The sequence below is a fragment of the Amblyomma mixtum genome, chromosome 6, assembly GCF_055824585.1.
Source record: "Amblyomma mixtum isolate Tamu chromosome 6, ASM5582458v1, whole genome shotgun sequence".
NCBI classification, from domain to species: domain Eukaryota; kingdom Metazoa; phylum Arthropoda; class Arachnida; order Ixodida; family Ixodidae; genus Amblyomma; species Amblyomma mixtum.
The window spans coordinates 35,085,824-35,109,265 of record NC_143017.1 but is presented as its reverse complement, the minus strand read 5'-3'; the positions used below and the strand labels follow the sequence as shown (position 1 = coordinate 35,109,265).

At 49.0% G+C, this 23,442-nt stretch overlaps 1 long non-coding RNA gene and 1 pseudogene across 1 annotated transcript in view; both read left to right on the top strand.

Moving 5' to 3' along the window:
• Window positions 1–1,650: 1,650 nt before the first annotated feature.
• LOC149338777 (uncharacterized) overlaps window positions 1,651–23,442 on the top strand; it is a 33,943-nt gene continuing 12,151 nt past the window's right edge. The window contains exons 1-4 of the long non-coding RNA XR_016283758.1: window positions 1,651–1,808; window positions 8,923–9,115; window positions 13,391–13,579; window positions 18,545–18,771. This is a non-coding gene — a long non-coding RNA (uncharacterized LOC149338777). The remainder of the gene's footprint in view (window positions 1,809–8,922; window positions 9,116–13,390; window positions 13,580–18,544; window positions 18,772–23,442) is intronic.
• On the top strand, window positions 22,130–22,997 carry LOC149338778 (uncharacterized; annotated as a pseudogene).

The following is a 23,442-nucleotide window of genomic DNA, read 5'->3' as shown; positions in this document are numbered from 1 at the left end:
GGACCTTGAGGGAAATGAGGCAGCTGACGCCGCTGCCCGCGCGCTCTCTCACCGGACATTCCCCTCCGACCCTGACGATCAGGAACTCGAATTTATTCCAGCTTACACCTTCAAAGACATCGTTTTACTCTATCAATCTGGCCATGGCCTCTATCTCCGCCCGTGTAAAGGTCTGTCAAAGGCGGAGGAGCGGCTTCTACTCCGCCTGTATACTAATACTTTGCTGTGCCCGGCAGCTCTGAAACACTTCGACCCTTCTTTCTCGGTCAGCTGTCCGCACTGTGCGCAGAAGTCTTCGGACATCTACCACATGGTGTGGGCCTGCCCCTCCAACCCTGCTATCCCCCCTCACCCCAACCCAACCCGGGAGGACTGGGAGGCGATTCTGCTCGGCTGCTCTGACCTGCAGGCCCAACGGGCCTTGGTCGCGCGAGCCTGGGTGGCGGCCGATGCCACTGGGGTCCCGAACTAGGGACTTCCACCTAGTATTTGTAAGGGCTGGCCCCCTCTGGGTCAGCTCATGCATAACCTCCTGTATTATACCTGTACATAAATGTTTTCCACCAACACCACCGGGATCGAACTCGCGTCTTTCGGGTCAGCAGCCGAGCGCCGTAACCACTGAGTCAACACGGCGGGGCGGTCAGGAACTATTTCAGATCCTCCACTACGGCACCTCTTTCTCGCTTTCTTGTTGCACTTTCTCCAATCTTTCCTCAGAAACCAATTAATTTCTTCATGCAGCATCAGCCCCGGATGCGGTATTCTTTGGTTGTGGAGGCAACACTACGCTAGGTGTGAGCGATATCACGGAGCCCCCAGACTACCCCAACTGCCATGGGCGAGGAGCGAGTGTTAATTTCCTTTCCTCAAATACAATTTTTATTTTCTTCATTACGGCCCCTCTTTCTCTTTCTTTTCCACTCCCACTTCCTCCCTTCCTGTGCAAATGGATGACGGATTTCCACCGAGATGTGTGTGACAGTTAGTGCCTAATTTTCTTTCCTCAAATACAATTTTCATTTTCTTCATTATGGCCCCTCTTTATTCTTTCACCCCGACTTCCTCCCTTCCTTTAGGGTGTGGTTCAGGCGCGCGGGTTCAGGTATCCACCGAAATGACAGAGAATTACTGCAAGATTTCCTTTCCTCAAAAAGCGTTGCGTTCAAAGGGTAAGTCATCGCGCCGAACGGGTGGTGGCGTTCATGGACTCCCTGACAGTGCAACACCCTGTCGCGTTCCACTCCTAAAGGCGGAGCTTACCGTCATTAATTAACAGTTAATTAGTATTAGTCATTGATCAGTAATTTCCCATCAATTGGTAATTTGTAATTACTTAGTACATAGCGCTTAATTATGTGTGACGTCATCCAATGGTGACGTCACCAGTGTCAGAGAGGCTTTAGACAGTCAAAGCGGCCCCTCAGATGCCGCTGCCGCTGCGATTGCCACGCCGTTGCTTCCGCAGTTCTACTCAGGATGGCCATTGGTCAAACCACAGCAATTTTTTTTTGCTGCGTGAAGTCACGTGCCAGGGGTGGAGACTGCTGAATCGTCTCCTCCAATGAAATGAACGAACGTGCGCCACGTTCAGAGCATGCACAGGGACGAGGAGTTGAGCCGCGAGAGAAATGGTCTGCATGTGCAGTTCCCCTGATGACGAGGAGCTGCCCGGCAGTGGCTAGGAGCGCAAGGACCCCCGACGAAGAACCCGCGGCCAAACCTAAGGGCTGGACAGCACCGCGGAGAACGCCGTGGCCCCGCCGAAGAGGGCCCATTACGGCAGTACTGGGGACATCGAGGAAGAGGTATGTGCACGGTATCTAATCTCGCACGTCGCGTGCGCGCCACGAAAGACCCGACTGCGTTAGCAGGTACACCCCTCCAATTTTAGAGCGCAGCTCTTTGGCGTCCGTTCCTGGGTTTCGCGTCGTCGTCGGCGTCGGCGTCGGCCTCGTAACCAGCTCCGCCCCCAATGTCACGCTTTTCAATTGGTCGAAATGCTCGTGACGTCACAGTGCGCGAATTTCAAATGGGGCCAATTGTACTTTGGCTAGTAACCATGCAACCAATCAAAGGGATCGTATAGTGATGCTGCAACTAAGTTGGACTGAGTTTAGTTAATTGCTTAATTAATCAATTAGCCTAATTAATATAGCGGAGAATGAAGAGGCCAGAAGAAAAGAAAAGAAAGAAAGACGCGCGCCGCAGCGACAACATCGTCCGCGGAAGGAGACGCTGCTGAAAAAAACATAAGTACGAAGCCGCGTTCCCTCCACCACCACGCACTTCCCCACTCAGTAAGACGTTGCTCGTTTCATATACGTTGTGTCGAACATCCTAGACAGTTCCAACAATTGACAGGTTAATGACAGAACACGATGGATAGAAATACAATAATATAAATATGAAATAGCCTAATTAACCTTTCTAGTTAGACCGCATAAATCAATAAAACCGAGAACGAAATTGGTCGAGTTGGGGAATCGAACCAGGGTCTCCGGAGTGCGATACGAGCACGCTAGCCACTCCGTAATGCCAGCTGAATGGTTTGAAATGAACAAAGGCGCGTCTAGCTAATACGGCGTCTTCGTTCACTCCCATCTTCCCCCTTTCCCTTACGGCGAGGCGCAGGTGTCCACCCAGATATGCCAGAGAGATACATTTCCTTTCCTCAAAAAATAAATTTACCGTCCAGCAAGGCGTACAGCCGAATTGGCGATGGCGTTCTGTGGACTCCCTGGCAGCGTTGCAAGACGCTGTCGCGTTCCACTCTTACAGGCGAAGCTTAACATGTTAACCACACATCAGTAACACACGCAGACAGCCAATGGACGCGTCATTCGCTGGCAGCACTTGATTCATCATTCACAACCACATTCTTAACGTACGCTCCCTTGCCGCACATGCCAAGGACGTACACCACGATCACATTCTGCGCCATTCCTCTGTACTTTGCTTTGCTGAAACCTGGATGGATCCCGAAGAGCCTCTCGAAATCATACATTTCCTATACTGCTGTGGTGCTCGCAGAGACCACAACAGAGCGGCTGGAGTCGCTATCTACTTGCGCACAGGTCTCTCTGCAATACCAGTCGAAATGTTTGGCACGTCACATGAAGTTGGCGAACTGTGCGCCGCAAAGTTGCCCAACGGCTTGCTGGTAGTAGCTGCCTACTTCGCCCCTACCGCACTCACGAAAGACGTCGTGCACTTCCTGCAACTCGCATTAACCGTCCATCGATCCACACCGATGCTAGTAGTGGGGGACTTTAATGTTGACATAAAGACAAACAGCAATTTCCTAACACTTATGCGGGAGAACATCCCGTTCCTCTCGCTCGTAACGCGTCCCACGGCTGTGACAACCTCGCGAGGCACTTGTATAGATCTCGTCGTTGAGAATCAAGCATTGGTGTACCAAGTCGAACATATATCAGTCTATTTCTCCGACCACAAAGCTTCCTTCATGACTGTCAAGAACTGTTAGTGGAGTCTTTGTTAAAGGAATACGTGTGAAAAATAAAAAAAAAATTCTGTGATAGCGCATACATGTGTTGCTCGATTTCTTTGCCTCAATCTATCGAAAAGGTGAAACAGCTTATTTGCTGCGCTCAAATTTCGCATTAGGAAGTAACGTAATCGTCGGGAATTTTTTTGCACGACAGCGTACACAGCTCGTTCGATCGAAAAGCCCTCGGCGTCGTAGTAGTTGTGCGCACCGCGCGTCAGAAAACATCCTGTCATGCCAACCGTTTGCCACGAAATATTCCGGATGGTGTCATACGATTCAGCGTTTCGTGCAGCATGCACTAGCTAGTCACATTAGAGGCTATCTCGCGACATTGATTCGAACCGGCTACCTAAGCCGCAGAATGTCCCGGATGAAGTCAAACGTCTCCGTGTTTCATGCAACGTAAACTTACTAGTTAGAGCCTAAATCGTGGCAAGGACTCGAATCGGTGACCGGGCTGCGTATCATGTGCGATTCGGGTATTCATCAAGGCAACGAGACAAATGAGAAAGTTACGGCGTCATTTCCTTTCCTCAAAAAAAAATTTCAATTTTTCCAACGGTCATGCCGTCCCGCCAAACAGACGATGGCGTTCCGTGGACTCCTTAGCAGCGCTTCAAGACGCAGTCGCATGCCGATCTTCAAGGCGAAGCTTAAGCGTCCTCCAAATTTTCTAACCACCTCGGTTACCATAGCAACCACTTAGTTACGATTTCGAGTTGCATAACTCTGAATTCTATCCGTGTATATCAGCGTGACTCCGAGGCTCGAAACACGACCAGTACAGCTAACTCTCGAAAAAGACCGTAGTGGTCTAGGGTCTCTTTCGCGTCGAGCGCCCGATGCAGCGGCCCCGGAGCGAACCAGACCGTAAAGAAGGTAAGGGTTAAGGCATGCGTCGATTAAACTACTGAGCTATTATTATTGGTGCGAACACTCGATGTCACTGATAGCTAGCGCGCAGGAGAACGCTAAGCTGTTACGTCTGCTAAATTTCTCCCGGCCACCCTTGTAGTGCAGTGTCGTACTTTCAAGCAAGCGCGCTGTTGCCAAAATTAGTGAACGAAATCCGAGGAAACAGTTCCAGTGGTTGCGACTGAATTATAAGGAACACGCTAGCACCAGTTTTCACTGATGTCACAGTAGGTTAAGAACCCCAGGTGGTTGAAATCAATGCGTGATCGTCCCCTACTGCATGACTGAGTGCCGATGTGTCACTGCGGGACGTTAACTCGCACAAATTTTAAAACTCACAAATTATTACGCTCGCGCTTGGCCGTCGAAACCTAGCGGATGTACGCATAATCTGTTTGTCTAAAACTCTCACCTTTACTATATCGGATCCAGGTATTCATACACGGTATGGCCGCTCCCGCGTCTTCCCATATGACTACTTATAACCCCTGTACGGAAGTGCACAGACCATCCGTATAGCGTTCCGAAGCATTAGGCAGCGTCCTACGACTCTGCATACCACTCGATGACAATGAAGTTAGCAACAGGAGCGAGGCGCTAGCTTTCACACGATGATGGGTGGGGGGGGGGGGGGGGGCAGGGGGGTATTTGAGCTTCCCATTTTTTTGGGAGCTGTAAGTTGGGTATTTGGCGGCTCAACATGTATCATTAGCAGCTCATCCTTGAAAACGAATTCTGGAGAACCCTCGATTCCGGTGCTTTACAATAATGACAAACGCTGTCGGAACTGTGCAAGTAAACTCCGAGGTAGGACTCTGTGCTCTTAACGCAACCATGTACAGGAAGCCAGAGGGAGAAACGCACGGTTTAAAAAGAGCAGGAACACTCAAACACACTAGTCGTATATGAGCTACAGCGGGTTTGGTGTGCAGAAACAGCCTACGAGTCCTCTTCCCTCCCTCGCCAGGATTTGTGTCGAACCCTCACCCGATTTATCCCACTTTAGCAATCCAGTGACGCAGCGCTAGGCTGTCGACGGTTCCCGGATAACAAAGCGAAAGATTTACTACGCCATGTTCTGCGAGTTACACCGACTCTGCCGCTTTGACCATCGTCGATACCTTCAGCTGCTCCGGATTCCGCCTAAACCGATGAATACCGGGAGCTTCGAAAGCAAAAGCCAATAACTGGTCTTTAAGACACGAGGCGGCAGCGTCAGATGCGCGCTGCATGCGTTGACAGTGGCAACGTCGTGGCAGAACCGGGGCACTGAAGCCATAGGCGATCGGCGTTCATGCGTTCATCGGCGTTGGCGTTTGCCATGTTTTAGACTCCGACGATTTCAAGAAAAGGAAATGGGCATAACTGGCTCCCTGGGTCAGTGAACGCCTCATTCGCGCTTTGAGTTACTCGGTGGTGGTAAGAGAATGTGAGCTTCCCACATTCTCTCAACACCACCGAGTAACTCAAAGCGCGAACTCGGTGGTGGTGAGAGAATGAGGGCTTCAGCCGCCGCGGTGGCTCAGTGGTTATGGTGCTCGGCTGCTGACCCGAAAGACGCGGGTTCGATCCCGGCCGCGGCGGCTAGAAGTTCTTTGGAGGATAAATTCTAGAGGTCCGTGTGCTGTGCGATGTCAGTGCACGTTAAAGAACCCCGGGTGGTCGAAATTTCCGGAGCCCTCCACTACGGCGTCTCTCATAGCCTTAGTCGCTTTGGGACGTTAAACCCCATAAACCATAAACCAGATTGCGGGCTTCGTGCGTCAGACACGCGGCACTGCAGCAAATAGGCCGCCGCGTTCATTGTCTGAGCAACCTCTCGCGATCAACCATTAATTTGCATGCCCCCTGCTAGGGTGGCCGGGAGGAAGCGCTGCCTGTCTAGTGCCCGGAGCGCACTCAGTAGCTCCCTGGTTCGATAAAAATTGGCAGTGGCTCTGCTCTGAGATGCCAGGATATGGGTAGCGTGTGGTGAGGGCGACGTGTCCACATCTCGGTGGACACCTCATCCAGAGGGACGGTGCATAACTTGCTTCTTAGAACAGTGGACACCTCAACTGTGCTTTAAGCTAAGTGGCGGGAGTGACAGGTGTGCGCTGCATGCGTTGCCATTGACAACTTTATGCCAAAAACGCGGCGCTGAAGCCATAGGCCATCGGCGTTCGTTGTGGTCATTGGCGTTGGCATTGAAGGAAAGGCGTCCCTGGGTCAGTGGACGCCTTATAGGTACGTGGGGTGATGAAAGAGAGATGTGGGCTGCAGGCATTGATTATTTTGTTCCAGAAGCGCGGCGCTGGAGCCTTAGGACGTCGGCGTTGAATGTGTTCGTTGGCGTTGTCTACGTTTTATACTTCGATCATTTTAAGGCGAAAGCCTTTAGTGCCTCATACTGTCGTTAGCAGACGCGTCGGCAGCCGTGTCGACAGACGCGTCGGCAGATTCGTCCGCCTTTCGGCGTCACTGCTTAAAAGGCTCAAGGTTCCAGCATGAATAAAGACGCATCTAGTGAATGCATGGGCTTCATAAATAAAATAAAAGGAGTAAAGTCAAGAAAAGGAAAATAAAAAAAGAAAATGAACAAAAATAAAAAGAAAAAGAAGATGTCAAAATAAAAACGAATAAAATTAAGAAAAGGAGCAAAAAAATAAAAACAAAATATGAAAAACAATAAAGTAAATAAAAACAAACAGTGGCCAGGAAACGCTTTCGCCTTGCAGCACTTTAGAGAGCCAAAGTGCCCCCTGAATTTTTCCTATTAAGGAAAGGAAGGCGAGAGCGCACGGCGAGGTACGCCAGCTGTGCGCCGTTTGATGTCACTGCTCCTCGCGCATGCGCAGCACGGCTCTCCAGGAACCAGGCCAAACTGGGCCCGTATTACGGAACTGTCAGAAACTTGTTATTGACAGTGACGTCAAAATGAAGAAACCATGTGATGTCGACGCTTGACGCAAAATTGACGCAACGAGGAATCACCCAATTACAGCAGAGCGGCGCCCCGAAGTATTTGTCTGCATGACGAGGGACCGTATGCTAAATTTTTGCTAAAAGAGTGAAGAAATGCACAGCGGTAAAAAGAATTATTATTTTGCCAAAAAAATTGTTTAAAACTGAAAAATATCAAGGAAAACAAGAAGCGCGAAAAGTTAGGCTATTAAATTTGCTAGTGGGCAACTTTTGCTGCCGCGGGGGTGCGTTGACGGCGGTAAAACGTCAACAAGCCGCTTTGCAGGAAAACAGATGTTCCACGCCTTGATACTGTTTTCTTACGCGGCGTCGAAAATCAAGGTACTGTGCGGTTGACCTAAGTGCGGAAAATCGACGAAGCCAACTTGTTAAAGGCTGTCTTGTTCGGCTCTTACGATCGAGGACAAAAGTGTCAAAGCGTGAAGCGTTGCAGTATGTGATGTGTGGTCGTGTTTCTTTTTCCTCGACCGGGAAACAGAAGACGACCACGAAGTGCGATTTGCAAGATAAAATAAATTTCTTTGCCAGCATAAGCATGTTTTATTCGTATGTAGCTGTGGCACAGAGGTGACGTCGGTTGCCGAAGCTTGATGAAAGCCGCCGGTCGCAAATAACCGCTGTGCACAAAGCACCCGCCGCTGCACCGACACCGCACTCGCACGCACACCTCCCAGTTCATCGCCGAGTTCTTCGCACAGCCAATCCGCAGTCTGCTTCTCGAGTCGAAAAAGGCGTCGAAACAGCTCGTCCGGCAAGTAAAACGTGTCTTCGTATGCCCTCCTTCGCCGTTTGCTCGCGCCGGCGCAGCCGCCATCGCCACATACACTGCCGCTGCCGCCGCCATTTTCTGTCAAAAACGCAACGGCCAAAGTGACCGCTTCGAAGCGGTAAAAAAAAACGTCAAATTGCACCTGCATAATTAGGTGTGCAACGTCATCACTTCTGTCATGTCCGTGACGTAAACGACAGCCACCCATGACGCAAAAAAGCAACATGGCCACCTGTCACGGCCGACCAATAGGAGCGCGGCTACGGCGGGGCTAATTGACACTTTTTTGACAAGTTTTTCATTTAAAAGTTCTATAATACGGGTCCTGCTCAACCTCGGCCAGTGTAGCCCACGCTATAAAAAAATAGGCGCGGTTTAAGTGCTGCGAAACCTGGTTAGAGAGCGGAACCTATGCCGTATCCGGCAACTATACGCAGCTTGGCTTCTGTAATGTTTAGTGCGTTCTGGACACTTCACAGGCAGCACGCCCACCCTGCCAGCCTGGCAGCCTGGCAGGTGGCAGTTAATGATTCATCGCGAGTGTCTGTTCACCTATGAACGCTGCGGCCTAATCCTGCAGTGCGGCGTGTCTGCCACAAAGCAGTAAGCGCAAAATAATATTAATGTACAGTAAATGAGCTGATAATGTTTCACGATTGGTCGTGCTTGGCAGTGACTGCCACTGCTGTTAAATCTAATCTCCACCCAGCTCTTGACACGGTACAAGTGAGAATCCACCTGATGTCTTCTCTTCTTCCAGACCATTGCAGTGTAAGCAACTACCGCTGGTCGAGAGGCTAGGACTGAGCGCTGCTGTGTAGTGCGATTGGACAACGGTCGCCAGGTGGTTGACGAAGATGGAGAACTACCAAGCTGCCAACGCTTATAACAGCGTCCTTGCCGCCGACGTCCTGCAGTCAACGGGATATATCATGCTGAAGCTGCGATCGAAGGTAATTTTTCTTTCCAATCACAAGCATTGCTGTTTGTAGCAGAGGCTTTAATTCATTTCACCTCACTAACATACCACCTCATCTCACTGTATATGGAAAAGGCAAAGTGGAGAGCGCATTGGGCAGTATAATACTTCCTAGCCTCAGACATAGAGCACAATGTTTCCCCACAAAAGACACATACCCACCGGCTCACAAATAGTACCCAGGGAACAGGTGACCGGTTTTATACCGTCACCTGATAAGCTTATATAAAATATGGTATAAAATGTCACTGGAATGGTTCGTGCGCTGACATATTTAGGACCAGCCGGCTGCCTGAGGAAGCCCATTGGGCAGTACGCGGGCGCAACGATTCATACCCCTGCGGATAAGACAGCCTGTCAATTTCAAGCTGCAATTGCTCGCCTATTTTCCTTGAAGTTGTATCCCTCAGCATTTTTGGTCGCAGCGAAAACTTGACAGAGACACGGATAATAGATATTCTCACACTATAGCCAGCTCTAAGCGTAGTGTTACAGTGCAGAAGACGACATTCTTGGTCTTCGAATGCTTTTCATATTTTGTCTTTCATTTTAGTGTGAACATGGCCAACAGAGCGAATGATAGATTACTCAAAGCACGCGGAAAGCAGGTGAGCAGGTTTGGCGTTCTCTACTGCCTTCGAAGCAAGTCACTGCGGCTGTTCGCCATGTCGGTTAAACGCACCCATTGGAGGCTAGCACCTTATGATGCACGGCGCTGTGACGTACGTGAACTCCACCTAAAGTATTTCTTCTCGTGGTGCGTTCAGCGCGCACCCATAACATTGACGGGCCTCACTTACCACTTCTTCTGAGGCAGCGTTTCTTCGGGGCACGAGCCATGCGATGAACTGTGGGCTTGCGAAACTTATATGCGTTCGCTTCAAAGCTGCTTCCCCTTCTCGCTACGATATAGGCCTAATCTCGGTACTGTTGACATGATGAACTTCAATGCATGCTGCCAGTCGCTGCGGTCAAAACGACTGCTTCCTTCTACACGGTCATCTCAGATAAAAGAATAAAATTTGCCTATCAGCAAAGCGGAATGGGGAAATTTTAACTTTCTCAGCGGATAAACCTGTCCCTGTGATAGAATTTCAGTCAAAGAAATCACCCCAAAATGATCAGTCGCTCTAATAGCTAGGTTGAGAATATTCGTGTACTCTCGTCAAACTGGTGTTTATTTTTTTGTTGGGGGAAAATGCCGGACCGCAATATCATTGCCGTAAGTGCACAGCAGCCTTGAAATTAAGTGTTCATATGGTCGAGGGAGATAGCAACGTGTTTCCAGAGCCGAACCAGCTGAAAAGTGTGCTTGAAACGAGAAGAGCGTGAAGAGGGCATTTTCTGTATACGTGCTGGGGACGTCAGGGTCTCAAGCACTAGTGCGATGGGCAATCCCCTAGCATTAATCACACACCCAAATTATCTGCATTAATTTCGCTGACACCTTTGAGGCGCGTGTCGTTGAGGTAGCGAAAATAGACGAGGGGAAAGGTCGAAATTGAGTACGCTCTCGTAAACCGCTCAAATTTTTCAAAGAGCATACGGCAACGGTCGACTTCCTCCATACCGCAAGACGACATTAAAAGTGAAAATTCGTTGCGATATTCAGATAGATAATAACTGCCTCAGTTTTAGATTACACACTAACCACGCTGTGAGGGTAAGGGCTGAAGGAGAATGTTAAAAATGCACGCGGCACTTTGGCTGCGTAGAGGCGAAAGCGTGTTCCTCACCACTTTGCCTATGTGACACTGGTGACGTCACCACTGGATGACGTCACACATAATTAATGATTGAGTGCTACGACGAACAGCGGAAGATGGACAACGGTAAGGACGCCCTCAAAGAGTGCTCAGGTAACGCGCCTCTTCTAATCTGATTTTGGGTGAGAAGCTTCTCCTGCTGCTTATAGGCTGTCGTGCAGCAGATCAACATGCAGTTGGGGCCACTACGTTTCACCTGCTTTGCTAGTGCGCATCATACCGTGAAATGTAAAAAATTCAGGGGGCACTTTGACTGTCTAAAGTGCGTAGAGACGAAAGCGTTTTCCGCACCACTTTCGCTGCTTCTGTGGCACTGGTGGCGTCACATATAATTGAGTACTAATTACTAAGTGATGACAAACCACTAATTAATGATTGATTACTGATTAATGTCTGGATACTAATTAACTGCTAATTAATGACGCTTAAGTTTCACCTTTAGAAGTGGAACGTGACAGCGTGTTGTAGCGCTGCCAGGGAGTCCACGGAACGCCACCACCCGTTCGGCGCGATGCCTTGCCCTTTGAACGCAACGCTTTTTGAGGGAAGGAAATGGCGCAGTAATTCTCTGTCATCTGGGTGGACACCTGAACCGCACCGTAGAGGAAGGGAGGAAGTGGGAGTGAAAGAGGACAAAGAGGGCCCGTAATGAAGGAAATGAAATTTGTATTTGAGGAAAGGCAATTACGCAGTAACTGTCTCACATATCTCGGTGAACACCCGTCAAAATTCAGGGGGCACTTTTTTTACCTAAAGTGTGGTCACTGATGTGTGGTTAACATGTTAAGCTTAGCCTCTAAGAGTGGAACGCGACAGCATCTTGCAACGCTGCCAGTGAGTCCATAGAACGGCATTGTACATTCGGTTCTACGCCTCGCTCGTCGGTAAATTGGTTTTTGACGAAAGGAAATATCTCGGTGGACACCTAAACTTCTCCGGAAGGGAAGGGAGGAGGATGGGAGTGAGCGAAGACACCGTATTCACTAGACGCGCCTCTGTTCATTCCAAACCATCGAGCTGGCATGGCGGAGTGGATAGCATGCTCCTCTCGCACGCTGGAGACCGGGGTTCGATTTCCGAGCTCGACCAATTTCCTACTCCGTTTTATTTATTTATATGGCCTGACTAGAAAATTTAATTAGGCTAATTGGGTAATTAAGCAACTAACTAAGCTCAGTCCCACTTACTTGGAGCATCACTATACGATCCCTTCAATTGGTTGCATGGTTACTAGGCAAAGTACAATTGGCCCCGTTTGAAATTCGCGCACTGTGACGTCACGGCCGTGTCGACGAATTGAAAAGCGCGACATTTTCGGTCGACAACTGCTGCTTACAACGATGAGGCATTAAAGGCTTTCGCCTTAATACAGCATACAAAGTGGAACACAGCAAGTATAGAGAAAAAATACAGGATTTCACTTGTCTGCTTAAGAGTGCACATGTGAAAGCATTTTCCTTTCCTCTATTTTTGCCTGCATTTTTATTTTCATTCTTATTAATTTATGGTTTCTTTTATTTTTAACCTTCCATTTTCCTTCTTTATTGTTTTTTTGTATTTTATTTTTAATCTATTTCTTAGTGTTTTTATTTTTTGTATTTTTGTTTTTTCACTTTCCATCGCTCTTATCTACACTATCACCATCGATGCTTTCGCAAATTATCGCTATCGTCATAACTGCCATCACCACTATATATCTCTAGCACTTCACTATCAGCAGCTTAAATTATCACTACCTATCTCTAGCAGTAACTGTTACTATCAGTAGCTATCATTATCACTGTTTACAACTATTTTTTACTACTTAGTTACTATCAATACTATCATTACATACGTGTTGCTTATCAACTGTTGCTTAAGGAATTTTTACCTTTTATCTTGATTACCATACAACTTGTGACTGACAGTTCGTGAGGAATATTTTGCGGGCAATTCCGTCTACAGCTTCCGTCTACAGCTTTCCTTGCCGCCACTGATGAGACAAGAAAGGCTTACGTCAAAAAAGGCATTGGTATGCCGAGGGGCGATGCATAATGCACGTGCCATTCCTATGACTACATATGTGTTGTGACATAGCATTTAATTTCCTTTTCTGCCAAAAAAGTTGATTTATCTGACAGCTTGGGTCTCTCTACGCATTCCATCCGTTTTGTACGTGGGCATCAGGCTACGGCGGGACGCTCCAGGATGCTCCCAAGATGAAGGCATAAATAATGTGTTCGTATCAGCAGACTGCACTGTGGTGCCTATTTATGTCGTTGATAGTAACCTTACACTGCTGCCATCTGGCCCAGAACATATATTTGAAACCCTTACTTTATTTTTGTTTTCATCTTGACTTCATTTAAAACACGGAAAATGAGCCTAAATGCTTTAAGATGGGGCGCGCTGGGCACTGACTGCCGCTGCTCTTAAATCGATACTCCACCTAGCTCTTGATGCGTTAAAAGAGAGAACCCGCATAATGTATTCTCTTCTTCCAGACCCCTGCAATGGCAAGAGCTCTGCTTTCTTGAGAGATTCTGAACTGAACGCGGCGCTGAGCTGTGATTGGACAACGGCCGCCAGGTGGTTGATGAAGATGGAAAACTACCAAGCTTTCAACTCTTATAACAGTGTCGACGTCCTGAAGTCAACTGGATATCTCGTGCTGATGCTGCGATCGATCGAAGGTAATTTTTCTTTCCAATCACAATCATTGCTGTTTATACCAGAGGCTTTAACTCGTCTCGCGTCACTCACAAACTTCCTTCAGTACGTTCACATAAAGCCCACAAATTGTTCAATAAATATTCCGCGACTGTCGACTTTTTGTCACGCCGCAAGACGAAAAAAAGTGAAAATTCGTTTTGAATATAGGATACAGAAAATGCCTTCGTGATGGACACGCCAACCACAATGTGAGGGGAAGCGATGAATAAGGAAGTTAAAGCAGCTACATGGAGGGCTGCGGTAGAGGAGGGAGGCAAACACGGGTGCCTTTAGCATTTCGACTCCTTCGAAACGCTACCGGGATTCAATTCGGGTGGTCCCGCTCTGTAGCCAACTGTCTTGACGAACAGCAGAAGAAGGGCGACAGTAAGGACATAGGCACAAATAACTGCTCCTTTAGCACGCCTCTTCTAAGCTGATGTTCGGTGAGAAGCATCGCCTACCACTTACAGGCTGTCTCGCACCGGATCAGCATGGAGTTAGGGCAACTTCTTTTAAGCTGATCTGTTAGTGCGCATCATACCCTGAAATGCAATACAGCGTAAAAATTCGAGCAAAACAAATGCTGTCGCTAGAAACGATAATTACAGGATTGCACTCAAGTCTGTGTAAAAGCAGAATTGCGAAAGCATTTTCATTTCCTCTTTTTCTCGCTCTCCATTTCTTTAATTTATACTGTTTATATTGCTATCGCCACGTATGTCCGTGCTCAACCAGGCATACCTCAGACTATTTTAGCCAGTGCTCCCGTCTTCTCTGTCCCTTGCAATAAACACCCGTCTTACGTTCGGTGGACGTGCCCGCTAGCAGGCATGGAACTCCGCAGCCATACTCTCCCGCACCGTGCGATCCCTGAAGACGGTCAACATCAAGCCGTGCAATTGGGTCCAGCTCTTAGCCGCGCCGACTCCCTTCGCCAACGGGTCCCGGCCATCCTCAGCGGGACTGATGAGCAGGATGTCGAACACTGGCTGATGTCTTGCAAGCGAGTGAGCCTCTAATACCAATGGGCCGATGCGACAAAAGTATATAACGTATTTTTTATCTCACCAGAGTGGCTAACCTGTTGTATCAGAATCGTGGGGTGGGCATCCGGAATTAGTCTGCCTTCAAGACAAACTTCTCCAAAGTGATCGGTCATCCTGCTGTCCAGAAACTGCATTCAGCAGGTCGGCAAAAGCTTCACAAGCTGCATCGAAGATGTGCTCAACCTATGCAAACCTCTCAACATCACAATGTCGGAATCTGACAAGATTAAGCACATCATGAAAGGTACTGACAGCAACGCCTTTCAGATGCTGTAAGCGCGCGACTTTCGCACCGTTGCTGAAGTCGTCTCCCTCTGCTAAAGCTTCGAGGAGCTGCGCGAGCAGAGGCTCCTGACTCGTCAGTACCCCCGGCAGATTTAGTCACTTGCTGAGCGGATGCCAGCAGCTCACACTACCTCCCTGCGGTAAGAGATCAAAGACTGTGTTCGTGAAGAAGTGGCGCGTCAGCTCTCTCTTCTGCCGAGATCTCGCAATCGAGCTCCACATTTGACTGCAGTTTTTAGACATGCTATCTAAAAGCAGGTTGTTGCGGCTCTTCCGCCCATCCGCCATCCTCTGTCGCCGCTCCACTGCCATACGCCGATGTCGTTGCCCATCGGCCGCCACCTGACGCCGCTCCGCTGGCATACGCCGACGTCACCGTCCAACCGCCGCACTCTGTCCCCGCTCCGCTTGCATACGTGGAGATCGTCGCCAGCCCTCGACCGCCTACCTATCCTTTGCCTCCAGTATCTGCGCGAGTCACGGCTCCTTATCTTCGACAAGCTCCGCGAGCCAGCATTCCCTGGCGCATCATCGACAACAGGCCTTTTTGCTACATTTGCGGCTTGCCATGTCATGTGGCACGACTTTTCCGTCGTCGTCGCCCAGTCTACGCGGCCCCTTCACAAGCTCCTGCGTGCTAGCCTTCCACGAATCAATACTCCAGGCCCGCTGATCAGCTTTCCACTAATCCTTTTGCAAAGATTTCCTTTCTCGCAATGAAGCTATCATCGACTGTGATCGAATGGAAGCCGGGTTGTCTTTTCTCCCCAATCCTTTGCTGGACGCTACTCCTTCTGTTGCCGGTGTAAAGCCCTCCCCGCCGAAGACGTCGACATTGCCCATGCTCTTCCTTTCTTTTTTCTCTCTACTGTATGTAACTCTCTCCACGTATTCACTGAACGTATTCCACTTTTTCGATGATTTGGTCATTATGGCTGGATCTGCCCACGTGAGCCCGCAGCACCTTGAGCACATACGTTTTGTACTAAGCATAATTGTGATAGCTTTCGCCTTTTCGTTAATACAGTAGAACTCTCTAAGCTGCCAGCAATATCCTGATTAGTGCCGAATCTCATTTCAAGTTCTGGTCTGTTCGCTAATCCACGATAGCAAGTACATACCCGCCCTTCATTACTGTATGCACCTCAATTGTCCTCCTAAACTCGCTGAGCTCTATGACATCCCACTTAACACCCGCTAGTTCCTCGAACAGCACTGCTGGGCGAGCCACACTGGATGAGGTTCCATCGTCGGACGTTTCTAGGTTCAGTTTCGAATGGCACCCTGTCCGGAGCCAGAGGTACTTAGCACCCTCCGCTGCGTCAGAATATTGGACCAGCGCTTTGGTACATATTCCGCAGCCGCTGGGGACTGAGGACCGAGGATTCAGTTTCTTCATAGAAAGCTGTGTCTAGTTCCTACACCAGGGGGGTAAAATCCTGCTCTGATGAGGGAGTGTCATGCCCGTTGTGGACACCAATATCAGGCCGCACCCTAGACTTTGTTATCTGCGTGCGACCCATCGACACGCCAAGCTTCTTTTTTCAGACCCCATGAAAAATTTTGCAGCAACGGGATTTGAACCCTGGTCCTCTTGCTAGTGAGCACGCCATCGCAACTTTTTCATAACCCCACAATGCCTGCATAACACCATCAATATATTCAGAGGACTTATCAGCCCGGCGATTCGAGCACCTGCATGCTGCATGCGTTATGCATTGATATAAGGCCTTGAGCTTTTAGAGCCTTTACTAGAAAAGCTGTAATAACTTATAAGCCATTCAGGGGCCAGAACGGCAGCCCTAACCCGTTACGCGAGCTGAAAATTGGTTTCGAGGATAGCAAGTGACGCAGTAACACTCCCGCGTACCTCGATGGACACCCGCACTATACGCTCTAAGGGGAGAGATAGAGGAGGGTATAAAAAAAGGAAGGAGGGGAGAGGTTTGGTTTATGGGGGTTTAACGTCCCAAAGCGAATCGGGCTGTGAGGGACGCCATAGTGGAGAGCTCCGGAAATTTCTACCGCATGGGGTTCTTTAACGTGCACTGACAACGCACAGTACACGGTCCTCAAGAGTTTCGCCTCCATCGAAATTCAGCTGCCGCGGCATGGATCGCACCCGCTTCTTTCGGGTCCGCAACCGGGCGTCATAACCACTGAGCCACCGAGGCGGCTATGAGGGAAGAGGTGCCTTAGTGCACGTCCTGGTTAAGTTTTAGACCACCTGGGGATATTGGCTTGCCACAGTACCCGAGCGCCTTTCGCGTTCCGCCTCCATCGAAACGCGGCCCCCGCGGAGGGTTCGAACCCAGATACTTCGGCTCAGAATCACAGTTGCGTGGGTTGCTCAACGCGGCGGTTCAACATTCCACATACAAATTGATCTAGGAACGCGCCTCCATTCGTCAACCCCAAAAGAGTTCTTACACCGCAAATAAATATCGGTGTCTAGCTTTATTTCCAGTCCAGGAGAACCACTAGATTTGATGTATAGGAAAGATGTGTAACTGGATCACTTTGCCGGTGACCGCCTCAACAGCGCCGTGAAAGAGGGAAACGAACGCCGACGAACAGCTCCTTTCCAGCTAGCGTTCATGCTTTTCTCTCAGGCCGCGGCTGAGGTACCCACCGGCCAAGTGATGCAGTTATGTGCCATTACCTGTCTCAACCCCGGCGGAGGGTCTCGACCGCATCTAGCTATATTATGAAGACTGCGAATAAAGCTGGACTGGGAGCTAGACTGTCTAAGTTGCTCCAAGCAAGCTTGCCGGCCCTGTACTCTGCCGGGAAGGATTGGAGGCGGCAGTGTATAATTCAGAACAAAGGTGCGATGGCAGTGTCCGTGAAAGAACTCCAAATGGTCGCAGTTATTCTGTATCCCTACACTGTGACGCCTCTGGCTTCTTTCTTTCAAGCCGTCTCTCATACCTATGCTCAAGGCGCGGCTCAGGGGTCGACCGAGGTGAGGCAGTTACTATATCATTCCTTTCTTAATAGTTCCTTTCTTAATAGCTAATTGCTGTTTCTCACGGCTTGGACGGACTCGCAACAATATTTGAGTACCCTTGTGCGCGTTTCTGTAGCCCTTGTGTGTGGCTCGTGCCGCCCCTTCCATTCTTCGTTGTTGCGGGTTCATTGTAGATGGCCAACTAGTCCGCATTCACACTCTAGACAGCAAGTACTTGGTTTTATTATCTTTTATAGTGGCGATTCTTTTGTTGGGAAGCAGTGTTGAAGTTAACTGCAACTGACTAACCGGCAATGGGCGAGAAGGTGAAATTTCAAATGATAATTCGCGCAGAAAAGCGGACATACGTACAGGGTCGGTCAAAAGTTCCCAGGCCACAGGGTCTCCTTTTGAGCATTATTGTCAGGCAGTTACGGCACCACGAGCTCAAAGTTGAAAGTATCTGTACAGAGTACAAGAAGTGTCGTTCTCACCTCTGACACCAACACTGTACATTTCCGCACGCTTGTATAGTAGCTATACTATCTCTAGTTCGGATCCCGTCATATACAAACTGCCTAAGGTACCTCCCCATAGTGGTGTCGATTGCAAGCGGCGCACTTGCGTTGAACAGTAATTTTGAATGTGATGCTTTCGTGCAGGGCGGTGCTAGAGAGCCACCACAGCGCCACCGCATTTCGCCTGACGCTTAAGCACCCGGAGGCAAACATATTTTACAAAATGCTCCCATGGGAATTTAAGGCAATGCGGAAAGCGATCATGAAAATGATACTGGCCACGGATACAGCTGGCTACAGCAACCGGACCTCCAGGATAAGAGAGGTCACTGAAAAAAATGGTTAATCCTGAAGGAGAGCTTCTTTCAGAGGTGAGTGCTTGTGGGATATTGTCATATATGATATTGTCACCGTAACGCAGAACAGTAGTACCCCAGCTCGCGATGCACTGAACTGTCTCCATTTTATTTGGCACTACAACTGGAGAACGATTTTTGCTTTCATTGTTGGTCCATTTCTGAAGAGCGACCCATGATATTTGCGTTGTAGTTGGATACAACGCATGTCTGCAGAGACCGCCGTGCAAAATTCCGCCATCACAAAAAGCAGTCCTCTGTTAAGGAATTTTCTTCTTACGTGAACGAATCTCTAACCAACTGAGAAAATAAAATTTTTACGCCGCTGGCATATTTGCTATACAGAATTAACAAACTGCTAATTTCTTTTATTGCTGTGATTGTTCAGCGGGACAACACAACAGGCCACTGACCAGGGCTGGTTGTCAACAACTGCCGTTTTTTAAAGTTGTATGCCGCTATAGTACTGGCTCGAATAATCCACGCAGCCCTGCCCCCCCCCCCCCCCCTCGGCCCCGGCGGCGGCTGAGTGGTTAAGTTTTCTGAAACGGGTTCCAGTCCGAAATGTGCGCCTATTAACGTCTCCAATCGAATTTTTTATCCCGCAAATACACACTCCATTTGTGCACATGGTAAAAACGCGTCATTTCGGCAGTGAAACCATGTGCAGCAATAGCATTTCATAAATATCAACGCGGGAAAGCCACAGCGACAAGTATTCAGAAACGTTCTTTTTAAGCACCATATTTTTAAGCACCATACTGGTTGGAGTGCTATGATGTAAGATGGCGTGCAGCCGAACGGTGCATCTCGCCGGCACGAGAGTCGAGTTCCATTCGGAGGAACTTCGGGGTCATCGTCTTCGGCGGCTGATGCTGCTCCAGCTGCGTAAGGCCGCTGCTGCTGCTACAGTAGCCCCCCCCCCCCCCCCCCCTCCCCGCTAGTGAAGGAGTCCGGTGAAGCTGGGAGCCGGAAGGATACTTTCCGCTGCTGAGGGGTAGCGGGGAAAGATGGCGGAGGAGGGCAGCCGGCCCGTTGGGGCAGAGAAACAGCACATGTAGGGCCAGTGGGCGGGGCGTCTTCTGTGAAGGCTGCCTTCAAGCGGTCGATTGAAATAGGGTCAGTGCGCCCATGAATTTCCACGAGGAATAACTTCGTTGTTCTTTCAAGGATGCGGTATGGGCCGTCGTAGTGGCGCTGAAGCGGCTTGCGGACAGAGTCTCGGTGAACAAAGACGTGTGTGCAAGTCGCTAGTTCGGATAGAACGTGTGAAGATGGCCGAGACTGGCGTCGGAGATCTGGCGCTCGGAGATGACGGCAAAAATGGCGGAGCTGCGTCGCGTAATCGGTAGAGTCGGGACTTGTCGACGAATCGGTGAATTCGAAAAATTCACCAGGAAGACGCAGGGGCGAACCGAAGACAAGTTCTGCTGGAGTGCAACGAAGACCTTTCTAGCGTATCCCGGAGGTTGAGCAGAACCAGTGGTAGGGATGCAGTCCAGTGGGTAATGTCGAGTTGGAAGGTCGGAGCAGAGAAGGGTATTCATCTAGGAGGACCTCGTAGGCGGACTTTTGCGGGCTGGGTATACTGGCAAGCGGTTCTCGAAGACGGAGGCCCTGAACAGAGAGGTTCGTCATGGCATCCACGAGACACTTGCTGTGCATGTTGACCAGTAGATTGCAGTGGCGCAGGAAATCAGCTCCGAGGATTGGGTAGCGTACGCCTGCGACAAGGAAAACCCATCGAAGAACACGTCGGATGCCCAGATTGAGTGTAAGAGCATGTTCACCGTACGTAGCGATGGAGGTGAGGTTTGTGGCTTGGAGCGATGGGCCAGGACTGCGGGAAGTTAATGATGCAAGGCTGCGGGGGAGGACGCTCACCTCTGCTCCGGTGTCAACAAGAAAACGGAGGCCGGAGTTGTGGTCGCGAATGAGGAATAAGCGGGTGTTCTGTGGGGTGAGGCCACTTGCCGCTTTTAGTGGTGTCGTGGGCAGTTTCCCTGGAAGCGACAAGGAGGGGGCACCGATGCGCTGCTTCACCAAAGGTGCGGGCATACCAGCACTCGAAATACCTTGAAGAGGTGGGGTAGCACTGCGCCGGCGAGGTGAGGTCTTGCTACGGAAAGGCGAGAGAGAGCGGGAAGTGGACAGTGCGGCGATTTGGTCAGAGAGACGTGCAATCTGGGCGTGGAATTCGTCACGAAGGCTCTGAAGGTCAACACAGGAGGGAAGAGATGATGGCAGGGTTGGAGGCTGCGAGGCTGCGCCGAGAGAAATTGCGGCGAAGGAAACGTCCATGACGGAGTCTGACAGCTCAGCAAGCTTCTGCAAAGGTAACCCCTGGGTGGGCGCAAGCATCATGCGGACCAACGATGGCAAGCGCTGAAGGAAAAACTCACGCAGTAAGTCTTGGTCGATAGTAGCAGCCTTGCGCCCAGGAGCTGCTGGAGCCGCCGCAGCAACTGTATTTATTTATTTATTTATTTATTTATTTATTTATTTATTTATTTATTTATTTATTTATTTATTTATTTATTTATTTATTTATTTATTTATTTATTTATTTATTTATTTCAGTACCCTCAGGGCCCGAGGGCATTACAGAGGGGAGTGGGGTACAATAGACAAAATGACAAAAGAACAGCAGTCACAAGTAACACAAAATGTGAACAAAAATATGGCTCGCGCAAATCAGTAGGTTACAGCAAATACAATCAAACGAATTAACAGTCATTTAACACGAAATTATTAGCAAAGAATAAAAGTAAGCATACCACGCAAAAAAAACACGAGGAAGTTGTTGAAAATGGCAGGAAAACACTGGTGCACACATTCTGTCATGCCCTTAACAGCAGAATTTGTGAAGGGGAGAAAAAAGACCAGGTCTGTTTGAACTACCACGTAAGCTGAAAATAATAAGCGGCAGGGCGCAAGAATTACATGTACTATGTTACCATCAAGTTAGTTAAAGCCGATTTAAACACAGAATGGTCACTTATTTCGACGACCGATCGGGGAAGGTGATTCCATTGTGCCGATGTGCTAGGGATGAATGAGTTGCAAAAGTGGTTTGTTTGGCATGAAAGAATACCAACTTTATGACGATGATCGATCTGAGCTGAAACGTAGCAAGGTGGCGTTATAAATTTTCTCTTAAGGATGGGGTTATCATAGGGGTTATCATAGTAGTGGGCGTGAGAACAGCACAACGATGAGGCTTACTAATCCGCTCCGCTTCCTCGTCCAGGTTTGTCCTGTTACCTCTATGTACGCTAAGAAATCTAATAATGTGTGCCTGTTGCTGTTCCCACGCCCGGGAGTTTTGCTTTCTTTGTTTTGTGATTGTCTTGATGTTACAACTCAACTGCTAATGTTGTCCGGGGATGTGGAGCTCAATCCTGGGCCTAACAAGAAAGCCCAGGTGCAGGACTCCTTGCCCGTTTTGCCGTCCCAGCAAATTGACGATATGTTTGCCATACTACAAACTATTAACACTCGAACTGAAAAAATGGAAAAGAATCAGATGGATTTAATTCAGTCAGTTCGTGAACTTAAAAAAACCCAGGAGGAATTCAAGGAAAATCTATGCGAGATAGACGACAGACTAACGGAGGTTGAGCCCAAAACTGGCGTCTTTGACAGTGTCGCGAAAGAGGTGGAGCGTCTTCGCCAGTCGATTGACCAGCTTATAGGTGAAAACAATGTACTGCACTGTAAGCAGGCTGAGCTGGAACACAGGCAACGGCGAGACAATCTGCTATTCTTCGGCCTAGCCGACATCGAATCAGAATCCTGGGCCCAGTCGTAAGAAAAATTGGTCAATGTCCTTTCATCCTGTTTGAAAATCCCACCTTCAGAAATTTTGATCTAGAGAGCCCACCGGCTCGGCAGGTATACGTCGAATAAGTGCAGATCAATTATTGCCAAATTCTCATCTTCAAAGGTCAAACAGCAAGTGCTCCTCAATAGTTCCAAGTTGAAATTTGAAAAAATTTCGGTCAGTGACGACTATTCTCCTGCTACACGTCTTGCTAGGAAAAAAACTGGTAGAATTTGGCAAATCTCAACCCTTAACCTTCAAACTTCGCTTCAACAAGTTGTACATAGGTAAAAAGTGTTACACCTACAATCCTTCTGATGACTGTGTGGATGAAATTCCTAACACCTTCACGCCCCCGGCTGAATGTTCCGATTCCGTCCAGGAACAGTCTAATGCTTCCCCATCGACCACTGATTAACGCTACGCGAGGGGCAGTGAATTAAAGTTACCGGTCATTAATCCACTTTCGTTCTTATTCACAAATATTCGAAGCATACTTCCAAAACGCGACGATCTTTGCTCTGCTATCGATGCTTGTGACGCCGACATAATATGTCTTACTGAAACTTGGTTGTCTGCGACGGTTGATAGCAGTGAATTGTTCGACTGCAAAAAACGCTACAACGTTTATCGGCGCGATAGGGGCGCTAGGTGCGGCGGAGGCGTACTTATAGCCGTCTCTGATACTTTTCTGTCATTTCCTATTCACTTCACAAACGCCTTAGAACTTGTGCTAGTTGAAGTTCGCACGTGCTCCAGGAAATTAATAGTAGGTGTTTGCTATCGTCCTCCGTCCTGTTCACCCACCTTTTCTGACGACCTTCATGACGTCATTCATATGGTTACACTGCGGTACCCGAATA